This window comes from Caloenas nicobarica, chromosome 3 (genome assembly GCF_036013445.1).
Source record: "Caloenas nicobarica isolate bCalNic1 chromosome 3, bCalNic1.hap1, whole genome shotgun sequence".
NCBI lineage: Eukaryota > Metazoa > Chordata > Aves > Columbiformes > Columbidae > Caloenas > Caloenas nicobarica.
Genome location: NC_088247.1, coordinates 103,268,200 through 103,284,860, shown reverse-complemented (window position 1 = coordinate 103,284,860; position 16,661 = coordinate 103,268,200).

Here is a 16,661-nt window from a genome sequence, read left to right as displayed (position 1 = left end):
CAGAAACATAAGAATTGTCTTTCAGAGAGGCTGATAATAATCAACAGCTCTGATTAAAGGTGATATATTGGCAGAGGAGTTATCCCAAGCACAGAACCTAACCTGGAGGGAGTGCTTCTTCATTATCTTGGGTTTTGGGTAGCCATTTGTAAGAGCAGAGTAGGAATTGCTCTTGGTAGTATTTTACAGACACGTACGGGATGTAAATACATGAAAATGAAAGGTGTGGGGAGTGCAAACCCTGTAACATGCACCACGTTTCACAGAACCATTGCTCACCAAATTTGGATCCAGGTTTTCAAGTGGGACGCAGATATTTTCTTTCAGAAGGAGAAGTCCCAGTTTTGGGCTGTCCGTTCAGCAGCACCTTAGGGTTGCTTTTCAGAGGATTTTGATTCAAATGTTTGTAATCCTTTATGTGTTTTGTTTTTTTTTTTACACAAGAGTTGTCTTAAGAGATCGGCAACGTCCAGTCATTAGCCTTGTAATTCACAATTTCTGCAGCTAAGCTAATGCAACAGAGCAAGATTAGAAAACAAACCCATTTTGGTATTTCTTTTTCCTTAACGCAGATGATTTCTGTGATCCAGTTTAGGATGCAGCTTTTAAAACTGTTGTATATGCACAACTTTGGAGGTGACACACTGCAGCAGCCAGGGCAAGAAGCAGCGAGAGGGATTTCATAATTTGCCTCACCTCTGAAGAAAATGTGATGTGTCACTGTGACAGTTATATACGGCCTGATACAGAATTCCGCGTAGCCTGTTCCTGGCTGCAGATCTTAAGGATTTCCTCTTCCCTGCCACCACCAGCACCTATGGCCCCACGGTCGTGCTGCCACAGCTGTTTGTAACCCTGCACCGTGGATCAAACCAGTGCTTGGGTTAAAAGCAGCGCCGTTTTTAGTAACACTGTTTTTGACTGAGATCAGTTCATTTTTCCAGTTTACTGTGTGGCATTACCTACTGTTGTGCTGACACAGCTGTTGAAAATTTACCTTTTTTGGTGGTGAGACAGGATATGGGAATTCCTACTGGTTTTGCTGGCTTGCCACCAAAAATGGGGGGTGTATGTGAAACCACCCCCTGAAAGCAAGGCCAGTTGCTGAAATCTTGGCAATTAAAAACAGAAGCTATTTCTGAGCCTCAGGGAATGTCTGATACCTATAGTTAGTGTACTGCTTCGTGCTGTTGTTCTCCTCTTGCTTGGAGAACAGAACATTTTTTTGACGTCTTTGAAAAGTAACTTAGACCACTGCAGTTATTCAGCTGTAAGTTGTATTTGATATATGTCCAAAACTGTATTTTTCAAGTGAGTTCCAGTGAATGCGGTAATAGTAGAAAGCTTTCAATGAGCTTTTTGTTTAGTGAAATAAAATGAACTGTTGTTTATCACTGTGTGGAGTGTTTGGTATCCAGCCAATAATAATTTAGTAGTTAGTAAGAATTCTGCTAAGACATACATACTTATCTTGCTTTCTTTTCTTGAGTTCCTGCTTTCTTCCATGCAAGAAATCATTCCAGCGGTCTTGACAGCCATTCTATCCCTTGTGAGTGAACTTTGGAATGCTACAAATCCTCATTTGCCCTTTTCCCAGTCTCTCCTTGTGTACTCTTGCTATATTCCCTAGACCACCTTAGCACCTTAGCTAATGTCTTTTTTAGCTTGGATTTAAGGCCACGAAAAGCTGTGAAGCAATAATATAAGTACTTGTGTGATGGAGATTTTTCATGCGGTTTTTCCTCAGGCCTTTCCCCCTCATCCAACCTGTGTGTACATGATTAATGATCTCTCTTTGATCAAGCTTCTACACGCATCGCCACTGCAAGTTCTGCTTCGTATAGTTATGTTCAGGCATCTGGATCCCACATGGTAATTTCTTCAGGTTTTTATCTAGTGTCTTCCTTTGCATAAATGACAAACTGCATTATATCTTTAAATACTATCCATGGCGATCTTGAGTTCTTGCAACCCCGACAAACTTCATGGAAGTTGCAGCTGCTCAGCATCACTCTGGGTTAGATATTTGGTTTCCTGTTCTTCACATCAATGCTTTTATTCAATACAAAGCAGGTGCCATATTCTTATTTGCAAATGTAGTTTTCTTCCCTGGACGAGGGATTCAGATAACAGTATTAAATTCATTAGAATAGTTATCCGTCACCACGACATACTACTGGTGGGTAAAACAAGCTGGTCTTTCCAGCCAAAAGAAGCTTTGTACAGAACACTGTGTGTTATCTTGCTAAATTATGGATTTGATGGGAAGCAATAGGACAAACTCTGATCTCAGTTATGCTGCTGTAAATCCAGAGTAATTCCATTTATTTCAGTGGATTTTTTCTTGTATCTGTAACAGTTTAATTAAGAGCAGACTTTGGTGCTGAGATGATAATCCTGTACTTGGACCAGGAGCAACATAAAGTCAGCACAGTTATACAGGTCTAAAAGAGTGCTAATGAGGAGTTAGTTACAAGGCAATTATTGCTGCCAGGAATGCTTGATGCTTAAAGAAGGAGATACAGTAACTGCTTTCAAAATAGCTTCAACCCAGCCCTCAGTGAAGCTAAGGAGAAGGCATGGGCACGGCGATTACACATTCCATTCTTGTGTGTGTATGGTCTAAAACAGCTTGGGATTTGTACTGATGCAAACTTTAATTACATGGGGTTATTTTTCTTGAAAGGGCATTTATGTGCAAAAGGATGCAGATAGATCTTGAGTACAGTGTGACCTGATGTCTTTGACATCTCACTGGCTTCTGGATCTCAGTATCCATGAAAACCAGGGCTGCAGTCAGAAGCTGCTCCTGCTCCTGGATGGGTTATAACATGCCAAACCCAGCCACAGGTTTTCACTCCACAGCTCGTGAAGGAGCACAAAACATGCTGCTCCTTTCTATGGGTTTTATGTTTTAAACAGCTTGGCTAATGATTTTGCCAGGCTTAGCCACATATACTTAATTACACCCATGCTAATTTTCTACTTCTTTTGCACACAAGCATCTTATCGAGTGATTCAGACTCATAATTACAGGGTAGTTAAATATTGGTGTGACTTGATAGTTAAAATACAGTTCATGACGATTAAGACTATACGTGGACAGCAGGATTTAGGCCCCTGTCCCAGTGCCTGTCCCAGCCAAGTCACAACTTCCAGGCAGGATGAGACCCGGGTGCCCACTGCTGTCCACCCTCCTTTTCCGCAGTGCCCTTGTTCCTGTGAAAGGAAACACGTCCCAGGTCGGGGCCAGGCAGGAGCCATGAGCATCCACACATCCTTGACATTTTGGCCATAACCTTCCCTAAGGCAGCATTGTTTCCTAGTTTGCTTTAACCATTAGAAAAAAATCGTGTCATTTAATAGGGTCTCATCTAATGTTACTGTACGTTAGAGAGCTTCTATATGTGCACATCAATAGCCATTACACTAGCAAGAGAGCTGTCCCTATGTACGGCCGTATTGCCAGCCTGGCCTTAACAGAAACTGCCCTTTCATTTTTGAATGCTGTTCTGACAGTGGTCTTGTTAAGCTGTTTGCTTTTGGTAGCTAGAAAGATGCATCCTTTCTTGTTAAGTGGTCAGTTTAATCCCTTCAGCGTAATAACGTGTTCAAATTAATGTGCTGTCATGCAAGAGACATATGTTAGAGAGCAGCCTCTATTCTGTCACAACACTGACAACCGAGATTTGAGAACAAAACAGCAGTCCTCACGATGGCCTTTAGGGAAAAGAAGAACACATCTGGTAGCCAGCTCATGGACCGGCATTTGGAGTGCTCTGGAAGCAGACAGACGCTCTCAGCATTAACTGCTCATAGATTTTGTGTCACCATTAAGTGAAGTTTCTGAGCATGCTTAAGATGGGGTTAGATCATCTGCTGGCACACACTGGAGGTGCATTGATTTCTTACATTAATCTTTAAATAGAAAAGCTTTTTCTTTGAAAGGCATGACTTAAGGCTGGTTTACCTGTGCTATTCATGCTGCCATGGCTGACGTAACTGAAGAGTACAAGCCACCAGAATGGGCAAGTGAGATCAGATGCCGATAGCGATACCTGCCCCAGACCCCTGGAGTCGTGTAACTGCATCTGGGGCAGAAGGGCTTTCGGCACCTGTAACTAAATTGATTCCTAATTCTCAACTACATGTCTCAGCCCAGATCAGATGGAAATTACCTCCTTCTCGGTTCAGCCTGCAGAAAGGAAGACACAAGCACTTCTTAGTCTGCTGTGCTGCACCAGCCAGTGAATCCCACCGACGTCTTGCTGAAGTGAAAGAGTCTTGCGCTTCCCCTTCCCCCCGGGCTGCTGTGACAGCAGCAACATGCAGCTGGTGGGAAACTGTAATTTCTGCTGTTCGCAAAGTAAATTCATGCACGTCCCTAAATCTGCGCGGCCTCATTTGAGTGGACTCTTGGTTTAGCTGTGTCAGCAGAAGAGGCTGGTCGTCCCAGCCACTTGTCGTTGCCTTTTCCCAGGAATTAATGCCCCCTCATGATCTGTTTGCAGAGATACTTGTGCGAGTGCCCCTTAACCCACTTCAATCAAACTGGGTTAGCAAAAACCTCCTACTTAATCCATTTAAGCTAAGTCTGGCTCGGGTTGACCAAAGTAGGTTAGGGGTGCCCACACGAGCTGCTCCGCAGGCAGATCTGAAGAGGTGGTAATTTCCACAAGAAGAAGTAGGACGGGCTGAGCAGGGGGAGCGGATCTGAATCAGCAGCTTCTCCCATCCCCTTGGCTGCAGGCAGGAGAGGACGGCGGCCACTGCCCTGCACTGCGCAGACACACGGACGTGCTGGGTAGCTCAGCTGGCAGCCATGGCTTGGGAAGCCACAGCGGCGCAGCTGTTTTCTCATATACTCCTTCCCATAGTTACAACAGTAGAAAAACTTTGCGCGGAGCAGCTGTTGCCAAGAATGCCCAGCTGACTGCAGCCTCTGCGGGCTCCTCATGCTCTCCTCCTCGAGTGTTTGTCCTTGGTCGAGAGTTGCTGCAGGCAGAGGTCCAAATTATGGGCAAATTAGTGTCAGAGTGGATTCTTGGCATTTGCGTTGTCAATTCCTGAAACAACTGCAAGCATACGTGTTCCTTTGACTCTATTTTGTGGATTGATCTGAAGGGTTAACGTGGGTATTGGTCTCTTCTTCCAAGTAACAAGTGATAGGACGAGAGGAAACAGCCTCAAGTTGTGCCAGGGGAGGTTCAGATTGAATATTAGGAAAAATTTCTTCCTGGAAAGGGTTGTCAGGCATTGGAACAGGCTGCCCAGGGAAGTGGTGGAGTCACCATCCCTGGAGGTGTTTAAAAGATGCATAGATGAGGTGCTTAGGGACATGGTTTAGAGGTGGACTTCACAGTGTTAGGTTAATGGTTGGACTCAATGATCTTAAAGGTCTTTTCCAACCTAAATAATTCTGTGATTCTATGATATAGTATGGCAGTTTTCTATAAAAGACATCTGATACAGAGCTGGTGTAGCTATCAGGCTCACAGGCCCACGTAACACATGCATGAGAGCTGGGATCTGTGCTGGGATCTGGGCTTCCTCACTTCCAATGTGGTGCTGCTGTTACGATCCTCACCACAGAGGTTGCAAGTATTTACTTGGCCCTTTGGTTGATGTCAAGGAAGTTCAACAAGCTAAGGCAGTCTATCCCCTAACAGTCGTCTTGAGCCTACACAGAAATTTTAACCTCAAATCTGTAAGTTTAGCTTTTAATGAGATTTGGAGTATGTTAAAAATATGAAAGGAGATGTAGATAGTGTGTAGGAGTGGGGGCAGGGCTGTGACTTTATGTTGAAGGGATAAATACCAACGAGATTTGAAATGTGTCCTAACAACTGCATTCTTGCTGAGGTGTTTTTCTCTCTTCATTAGCAACTTTACTGACCTCATTATTTTATTTTATGCGTACAAAGTAAGTCAAAGGTTGAAGTGATCTTGCTGCTTCAGGAATAAATGACAAGAGTTCCCCCTTCTTTCAGATGAGGCAGAAGTTGAGAGGTCACGCAGACACCAGAAACACATATGCAAGGGATGCAAACAAAGGAGGAAATATTTACCTCTCTCACAATTTTAAAGCCTGGAGAAAGCTGCAGGGCCTTCAATCAATTCCCAGCCTGATGCCCACCCTCCTTCCTTCTCTCCCTGCCTCTTACCCACTCATGGCTGGGAGGGAGAGGAATTGGGAACGGGATCTGCATGTTTTCCGAGGAATCTCTGTACCAGGTCTCTATTTATAAGGATTCAGCCAATCTGCGTCCCCCTTATGCAGCACAAAGAGATGAGGCCAGGGCAGTGTGTCTGCTCATACATATTTCAAATACCTTTAAAAAAAATAGGGTTGTTTTCACTTTTAGTTGAAAACAGGGTAAATCTGGCTGCCCTAAAGCTATCTCCTCATCTATGTAGTTTAGTCTTGTTGATTTAAAAACAAGAATCATGAGAAAGATTTGCCAGTATAGCGTTTGCTATGCAAAATTTACATGCAGCTGCTTTGAACTAAATTCCCAGCAGAAGTGAAAGGATTTTGAGGCTTCCAGATCTTAGCAGACTGCTGTTTTTTTGCAGATAGAAATCTGTATATGTACTTCTCCAGAGATCACTCCCAGCCAGCTCGGACTGTACTATCCTTCTACACTGCTGAGACATATTATCAGCTTTTGGGAGGGGATCCTTCTGGACCTAGAAAGTTAATTAGCTTTGCTTGCGAATGTCTGCCACTGATGTGACTGATTACTTTTTGGAGAGAAGGAAAACTCTTGTCTCTAGAGTTGAAAACAGCAAAAACATGCAAATTTGTGTAAAACTTGATGCTTATTTCTCTTCTATGGGGAAACACTCTTCTCCATATATGGGGAAGCTTTTCCAGCAGTTCTATTTCAGTTTCTGGAATTGTAGGTTGAATCATAAATCTAGTCTTATAGATGGAGAATATGATCAGGAGTGTTTGAAGGCTGTTTGCAAATCAAATGCTGGTAATGTCGATTAAGACAGTCTTGCCCTGTTTGACTCCAGCCTGACCGGTTTCACAGAAGCTGAGAATCTGTTGACACTGATAGGGTTTTTTGGGTAATGAAACCATCATCTAATCCAGGACCAGAGCAGTAAACAAGTGGTTTGCTGTTTAGACATGTAACTAACACAATTAAGTTAATGCAGGCCACTTACGGGTGAGGCAAAGATGTCTCCTGTGTTGACACAGAAACCTCCTCACTCCTTGGTGGCAATGCTAACTTCAGCGTATGGACGCTTTTCTCTTTAGGAGCAGGATCAATTTGATGCCCCATAAATCTTATAAGGTATTCTGTTCGTTCCTCAGAGAAGTATCATGAGGGTTAATTATTTCTCTGCTCTGACTCAGGCAGTGATTTTGTGCCAGAGGATTCTGGCAGTGAGTATAATCCTGGTGATACCCTCAGTGAGGAAACCATTGTTAACGGTGTTGATGAGGAAGCGCTAATGGAAGCTGAACCAGCGCCTGATATAGAATTTGAGAGACCCGAGGCAAACAAAGGAAAGAGGTTGGAAACCTCACAGTTTGCTGCCTTCGGAAGCACATCTTACGGAAAATAACTCTTTGTCTTCTTCCCCCTTCCTCCCCACCCAAACGCAGGCTGCAGAATGGCTCTCCCGAGGCCGAGCTGTGCTGGAGGCAGGGAGAGGATGCACTGCTGAAGTGCTGGTGTCGATCGTCGTTCCCCTGGGAAGCCGCGCGGCAAGGAGCGGGTTTCAAACAGAGTAAGTGTCTCTTCAACAGCAAAACGAGGCTGCCAGATGGGGGGCTGAGGCCCTCGCTCTGCCCAGGCTCCAGCGAGGCATCGCTCCAGGGCCGGTCAGCACTGTGGGTTACAAATACACTGGCCCTGTTACTCCGTTTGGGACCAGCGCTGTGGAGTTAAGATGTTGCGTGAATAAACTATATTTTCCATACTGTTTTCCTCTATTGGTATCTTATAAACTCATGGGGAGAGACCAGTGATATCTACCTGCTATATAACTGTGCTAAGTTGTATAACAACTTAGCCCTTAAAACATTTCCCTTGTCCCAAATGGATTGTTTTCCCCGCCTAGTCTCGTGTGGTTTCCAAGGCCTAGTTTAAACACATACAATGACATAGGATAGATAGCTATTTTCCATACATGGCATTGGTTGTTCGGCAGGAAGCATTCAATGCTTTTAGACAGTACTGAAAGGGATTCTGTTCTGCGCTCCAAAAGTGAAGCAGGCAGGATTATCTTGGGTCACATCCTTCTTCTGTTAGTCAAATGGTGAAACCAAACATCTGAGTCGTTTCAGTCTGTGACCTTACCCCATGCTTCCTGACAGATCTCACAGCTTTTCAGTTGTCCCTAGTTTATATGCAGGATTCTTCAGTCCCCCTGGCAATCTGCATTCTTTCTTGAGGTTTTTCCTGGTATCTCAGGCCCTTGGGAGATCACAGCCTCGCCTTGGTTTCTATGCGGCTGCATAGCTAACCACTCCAGTAATTCACTGCCTTCATCTGGATCCCTCCGCTGAACAGGCTTAAAGGTATTCACGGCCTTCTCCGATGCTTCTTGGTGCTATTCAACCTATACAGTGTTCTTTCAACTCGCATTCTTCTTGGATGCCTCCAGAAGCAGAACAGCAGGCTCCAACATTTCCTGACACTGTGGCCCTTTATAGCAACCAGCAGTTTACACATTTGTCATTCAGCTCACAATCTGCTTCCCTGTTTCTGGCATCTTACGGTCGCTCTCTCATTCCTTAATGTGCTATATCCCTCTTTAGGCTCAGCAGCTGCTCCAAGAAGGTTCCTAAGGCTGGGGAGCCTTTTGCTGAAAACATTTTTGATTCTCCCTCATGCTCTCTAGCAATGATTTTTTTTTTCTGTTTCATGAAATAATATGGTTTTCCTTGACATATTTCTGATTGCTTCTTCATTTACCTTTGTTGGCCCCTGATACCTGTAGTGTGTGTTATTCCCCATAACATCTAGACACTGTGACTTTATTATTTCAAACATCCTTGTAGCTATACCCAGCACTGGTAGCCCTTCTTGATGCGACTGCATTCAGTAACATTCCCTTGTGTTAGCTGACTGTTTTTTGCATCCCCAGCAATTCTCAGCCTTCTCTGTTTTTCATCATTATCCCAAAGCTTGCATCTCATAGCATTGTGAGGCTTTCTCAGACAGCTCTGTCATGACGATGTCTCCTCCGGTTTTCTGTGTCACCCTGGGACCTTTCTCGACGAACGTATCTTATTCAACTTCCCTCATGTCCCACAGCACTACACAGGCTTCTCCTACATCCTCAGCAACTTTCATGATACTCTGATGTCCCCTGGCTGTTATCAGGCTCTCTTTGATCTTCCCCAGCTGAATCACAGCCCTCTCTTAATATCCCTCTCTATATCCTCGATGATCTTCACAGGCACCTCTGGCTCACTAATGGTTATTTCCACATTCTTGTTTAAGTTTGACTCAAAACATTTTTGCTCCACTACAAACATTCACAATCATGCAGCCAAAAATGAATTTCTGGTAAAGCAGCAGTTCAAGCGTTCATGTTGTTTCTCTGACAACATTTTTTGAAAGAAAATATGTGGCTATCTTAATGAATTTTGAGAACAGGAGGTTGTTGCAGCATTTGCAGAAATGTGTGTGAGCAGTCTAACGCTCTTTCACCAAGTGACTAAAGTAAGGTAAGGATTATACCATGGTGAGCTTGCTCCATGTGTAAAGACCCTGCAGAGAATAAGATTGGAACTGCTCTTGAAAATTTGATCCATAATAGCAGTGCCTTTGCTTCTCTTTAATAAGATGCATATCACTGTTCAATGCAAATTCACCTAGTAATATTTGTAAAGTACTTGAAATATTTGGGTGATAGGTACTGCGGAAGTTTAGACTGTTGCTGTTCTTACATTAGACATCTTTACGCATAGTGATTAATGAAAAAATCTTGAGTCGGACACGCTAAAGCAAATTTTACTTGCGTGCTAGTTGGCCTCAAAACCTGTTTGAGGTTCAAAGTTTTCAAACAGAAAAAAGAAACAGACGCTGAAGATTATGAAGCTGTAGAGTTGGCTTCATTCTAATATCACGTCTTTTGAAAATATACGAGCATGAAATAGTAAAAGTTACATTTCTTATTAGCTATTCATGTCGTAGCATCATCATCAGACTAATCTCTGCTGGTGTAATGTAGGCCAACCGCATCCATTCTACGTGGATATCATTACAGAGTGAATATTTCTTCTTCATAAAAATTCCAGCTCTCAAACATGTTTGTATACTTTGACTCTCTCCTTGTCCCCAGTGCTTTGATTGCAGTAAGAGCCCTAAAATAAGTTTGTTTCTGTCGTTTGTCTCGTGCAAACATGCACACCCGTTCCTGGTTTCCACTTACAAAGATAACAAAAAAATCCACATGATATAAATCATACAGTAGTGCATTACAGTTTTATTTAGTTCCTCAGTCAACCATGCTTTTAGTTATACCCAGCAGTAGACGCCATGTTTAACCATGTGAGGGCTACGTGCTTATGTGCTTACTTTATTTCCTTTCCTGCTGAAGTTCTAAAGCAGTCAACAGCACTTTAAATACGGATTTATTGCTGCTTACGTACCACTGCACTGCAGGGGAGGGAGGATAAAAATGTTACCAAGTACAGCGGGGTCAGTTTCTTTTTTCATGAAAGGACTGTTGAGCAGAAGAGGAAGAAGCTGGACCTTGTGCTGGCTATTTTTGCACAAGCCAGGTCCCGCCATCAAAACTGCTGTGCTAACGTAGCTCTGCAGAGGGGTAAAGTTACCTGAAGCTCCCAGATGTACTTTTCCACAGACCCCCGGTCCATCCCTTCCTCTCTCTTCACTTCCCACAGCCCCTTCTGGGACAAGTGCAGGAGCCATCTCATCCATGTGGGCATTGTCAGGTGAAGTCTGTGATGGTTGTGACTGCTCTGGAGAACCTAATTCAGCAAGTGATCCAAGTTCAGTCATGGCCTAACTGGGTGTACATTACTTTTTTAACATGAAAGCTGAGCTTGACCTGGCAGCTTTTAAAACCTGGAAGATTTGAGGGGCAAGGCAAAACAAAAAATACTGAATATATTACTCTTGCATCAGACAGAAGCTTCTTTTATTGTTTTTCCTCAGTGGGAATTTCCCTGGTATGAAGAATTCCTCTGCGGGTGCAGACTGGGCACGACCACCTTCTTTCCCTGTGTAGGCTATCATCACGGAGGCTGGAGCATAACCACAGAATAATTTAGGCTCAAGTGGACCTCCAGAGGTTATTTGGTCCAACCTCCATTCCAAGCAGGGCCAAGCAGGTGAGGCTGCTTGCTGACCATCCTTCTCTGATAGAATGGCCCATGGTGAAAATAAAGCCTTTAAGTTTAGATTAGAAAAGCATTTCTTAAACTTCTTGTGAGCCCTCTCCGGAATCATTTGTCTTCCCAAGATTTTCCTGAGTGCAGCACTTCTGCCCAGACTAGGGAACAGCTAACTTCTGCTGACTGATAGCAACAGCTCAAATTCCTCCAAGGTGAGGGAGTGGGAATTGATTATAATTCACTTGCTTAAAGCATGAAGATCCATTTCTTTGCCTTGGAAGAACTGCACTGCAGTGAGCAGTGAGATGAGCTTGCGTAAGTACGTGCAGCCAGTTGTTATGCCCAGGCCCTGCAGGAAATGAGCAGCATCTAGTAAGTAGATTAATTGCTGTTCTCCATCTTGGTTTTATACTATATTTTTTCCTTTCTGTAGTTTACCTATATTTATGGTTCATGCTTCTTAATTAAGAAGCAAAATATATTTTCTCTCTCTTAAATGTTTCAAATTCCATTTGAATGTTTTTTCATTGCTGTCTTTGGCCTAGCGTTGGGTAAGCACCAGAATCTGAGAACTGCTGCTTAGCTAGCAGGTTGAACATGGTCATTGCAAAATTAAGTTTTTTATTGCTCTTGCTTTGTAGTTTGCCTCAAGGTTGATGTGGTGGCATTACCTCTAGCAATGCTCATTCTCTCTTTAGCCTCTGTATTGATATTTCTCCCAATAAGTGAGAAATCTGTTTTTGTGAGCATCTTGTGACAACTGGCTCAAGTGACATAAGCTGCTGAACACCTATTAAACAAATCTAGGCCAGATTCAGACTAGTAAATTAGAGGCAGAACTTTCCACATTCAAACAGTAACAACAGATTGATCTGAACCAAACTTTTGTCCTTCAGCTTCTACTTTGTGTGACAACTGTCCACTTAAAATAGTGTTCAAATGACAAAGAAAGGCAGCTGTGACAGTACTTTCAGTCCCCCCGCAGAAGGTGTTGGTTCACCTCAATGCATAATGCACAGCCTCTCCAAAATACACGTCCCATCTGTTCTCAGCATCCACAACATTATGAAGCAGTTCAGAAAAGAAAGGGAAGAATACTTCTCCAAATGCAGCTGGAGAGAGCCCTGGATATAATTACCTGAGCTGGAGTCCAGCCAGGAGAATGCTGAGCTAAGCAACAGTAAAGTCCTGACTCTGCACAAGGGATCCAGACAAATTTAAAAGAAACTGCAATAGCAGAAGCGGGATTTGAGCATCTGGGAAGACGTTTGAGAGAGTGAATGAATATAAACGAAGGCCTCTGGGAGTCTGATAGGAAACAAAAGGAGCAAAATCAAGAGCGGAGGAGTGTAATGGTAATATATGTGGCACTGACTGTCTTGTATTCCGTCAGTGCTACCTCGTAGAACCATATCTTGTACATGATCTAAGAGAACTAACTTCTCTGAATTCATTTAACCCTCTACTCAAGCCAAACTACATGAACAAGGATGAAAATAAGACAAGTTATCTCTGTTGCGTTTTTAAATAGCAACGAATAAGTACTGAGTCAGACATGATAAATATGGTAAATCTTTAATGTAACACCAGGTTAATTACCCACCACTAAAGGAAAGCTTGTGCAGGAAGAAGGATTTCTCTTTCCCCAGCTAAGGAGACCTGGTCTCAGCCTGGAAGGATTTGTACATTTAATCCCAAATTCCTTCAAGAGTACTTACTCTAACACTTGGCCATTGTTTCTTGCCAGCACTAGTATCGAACAAGCATTTCCATTTTCCTTCACTCTTTTACAAAGTCTTCGCAAATCCAGAATCAGCAAACTGACATACCTAACGGAAGGATGATAAGGGGTTTGCCATTGACTACCCTTCATTTTAAGGTCCTGTTCTGTTTTCCCTCATATTTTCTGGGAGCTAAAAGAATTCTCAGGCAGCTACCATTGATCAGACCATGCGCAAAGCTTTTCGGTGTTTCTGAACTGTTCTCATTCAGGCACTCTAAATGGTTTATAAGGTTTGTCAAAGAGAATTGGTTTAAAAAGGTATGCAAATGAAAAAGCAGAGAGCTGATGGATGAGAGCAGAGGAGGTGGTCCAGAAGGCAATGTTAAAAAAATTTTAAAAAATTTTTAAAAAGGAGTGGCTGGAGGGAAAGTGGAATATGAGGAAATCCAAGTGGGGTAGCGTCCGGGATTTGAAACTCTACATTCTTCCCACTGCCAGGTTTTTTCTTACTTTCCCGTAGCTTGCTCTTTCCTTTTCCCCCAGCTCATTTGTTTTATGCTAAGAGGCTTATTTGTCTTTCTTGGGTTATTTGTAGTGCGTCTGGAATGAGGCATTCTGATAAATCAGTTCCTCTGAAGACTGTGATTTAAAAATTAATGTTGGGATGGATTTTGAGCTAATTTAAACTGGTATACATCTGATGAAGTGAAGTTTAGCCATGTAAAATTCCACCACTGGAGCAAATGCATAAACAATGAACATTATTCCTCTTCACTGTGTCAGAAAAATAAATTGCCTGCTCCTTCCAAAGAGATTCTTTTAAATTTGAAACACATACCTAAAACTGTCTGTATTTTGCAGTTTTGAAAATCTAAGCATGGAAATGTATTACGTTAACACCTGTCACACTTGAAGAGATTGTCCTCCACTGAACGCATTATGTCTGAGAAGCGGTAAACCTTTCATTAGTTTTATCTGCCTGAATAGATTGGTTTAATTTTGTTTTATTTGCTTCTATAATATCATGTGTATTATTGTGCTTTAGCAGACAAATGTAAGTTGGGGTCAGAGTGCAAGCTCAGACAACAGTTTGCAGCTTTCAGCACCCTGCAGGATTCAGCACTTCATTAGTATTTTTGGGTTTTCTTTTATTACTAAACACAGAATGAGAACACCATAGAACTGATTCATCTTGGTCACTGTTCTTGTATGACTGGCTTGGAATCGAAAAAAGATATTTTAGAGACAGCTTTGCTTCTGATCTTAGGGAAAGCACTGATGGGAATTAGGTGCTGCTACTTATAATACGTATAATTAGAATCCAAATTTTAATCATGCTGCCTTTGAAAGCAAGACCAAATCAGTAATAATCTGAAATCATATCCCTTGCCACTTTTCACTCTAGTCAGGGGATGCCCAATTCCCACTAACGCCAGGAGTGTTACTCCACATTGAAGAAATGAGATCTGATGGATTTTGCTGCAGCAGCTACAGAAGTGGCTGCCCCAGGCGTCCCACCCTGCTGCTCCACTGCAGGTGATCGCCACCCCAGCAACGTCGGCAGAAGAGAGTACGTCACACCTCAGTTTCTTCGTGGTAAGCCTGTTTGTCTACTTGCATTCACCTCGACTGGATTTTAGACTGGTTTTGCACCGGTGTCCCCAGGAAGGTGGGAACACGGGCATCCTGCTGCGCACCCAGAGGTGGAAACCTCCGTTAGAAGGATGGGGCAGCTGAGGACGGTGGCTCTTGGTGCTGCCATGGCGATACTCATCTGTCAGCGCTGGGGAAGCGTCAGCTCGCCGGCGTGTGGTGGCTGCGTGGCAACAGTAAATTAGGCAAGAAAGAAAAAGTAGATTAGGGACCTTAACAGCAAAATAAACAAAACCATACACCCATAGAAATAAGAGAAGGGCAAAATGCCTTAAGATCCAAACATGAATTTGTATGGAGAGTAAAACCATAATTTATTGGAGAGCTACAATTCCACATCTTTTCTAACAAAGATTTTTCTCTTACTTTAAGCTACAGTCTGTGTTCTGCTGATTTGCTTAATTAAAAAGAAAAAAAAACCCCACAAAACCGAAAAACTAACAGAGAAAGCCACTGGATGAGCTGGGGGCTTGGCAGTAGGAAATGAAGACTTTGAGCTGTGTGTCAATAGCTGCAGTGCTGTCTGGACAGGCCTTGGCTGTGTTACCAGCTAATGCTGCTTAGCATCTTCTGTGAAACGGCTCAAGGATGTCTGACCAGCTCCTAGTGATGGCTAATGGTGCTTTGCATCCAACCGGGTGGTGAGAACGGAAAGGATAGAGGATGAGCAACCAGTGGACACTGAGTTATCAAATTGCTTTCAAAATGGCAAAAGATAAGTTAGACGGGACAAAAAATGGGGGTAAACAGAAAAAGATTTGTGCTTTTATTGTCATATGCGTGAGGCCCAAGTGACACCACACCGGTGGTGCTTAGGCTTTTTATTATCTCTGAAGATATGAGAATTACACTCAGAATAAAAGTGTGAGGATGCTGTGCCTTCCACTGGATCTACCACCTGCCATTAGAAAAAAACCTTATCATCAACTTCAAACATTTGGAGTTCAAAGATACTGGCATGCCAGCCCTAACTAACAGATATTAGTTCTTGTCCTTTAGTCTAACCAGAGACCCAATATTTAGACATCTAATTTCTTAATTCATTATTCACCTGAACCCCGACTATGAGCAAAATACATTTGTCCAGCAAACTGTGTGCAATCGCTCTGGGAACTGCTGAGCTCCTGCCTTTTTGGTTTGCTGCTGAAAATCAAATTATATAGCTTCAGAAACAGAACTATAATTAGGGTCGGTGGAAAACTGTGGGTAGGATAATATTGTGGATTCTGCAGTTTTTGTCATGTTGCTCCATAATACGCCAGGAGCCAGTGAGCCTCCTTGCTCTGCAGTGCGTTAACGCATCCTCTGCTTACTGATGTGGAACTGGCTTTTCTGTGAGCATGTTGCCAGGGCTGGGCACAATTTGCAGGGATCCACAACTGTGCTCCTCCTGGAGCTGATGGCAAAGCTCCTGTGAAGTTCTGTCGGAGCTGGGCAGGCCTGGGCAGGGAAAACAGGGATGGACGAGGAAGACGATAGAGCAGAGCTGAGGAGAAAAGAAGGCAGGTTATTGTGTTTCATTATAATCTCTCCAGTTATCACCGGATCTCATACTGATATCACCAGGAGGTTTGTTCATAGATGAAAATTATGTTGCAACTAAAATTTAATCAGTGCTCATTTTTCTGTGCTCCATCACACTAAGAAAATCTCCCCTCTAGGCTACTGCTCCTTCTGCCTCTGGGCTCTTAAGTTCCTCCTTTTCCTCCCCAGATTTTCTTCTGCTTGTCCCTCGTCCCCCCTGCACATCTTTCTTTCAGTGATTGCCAGATCTCGCCTCTTGGGTGGCTTCATTTTCTCTCTTCGCACAGTTCCAACACAAAAATAATCAGGCGCATGCAGCCTAATGACTGGCCGTGATGTGCCATTGCCGGTCCTTTCAGCCAGGAGAGTACACCTCTTGAGATCCTTCTTTCAGGATGTCAGCAAACTCAGGCAACTGTTAAAAGACTGATA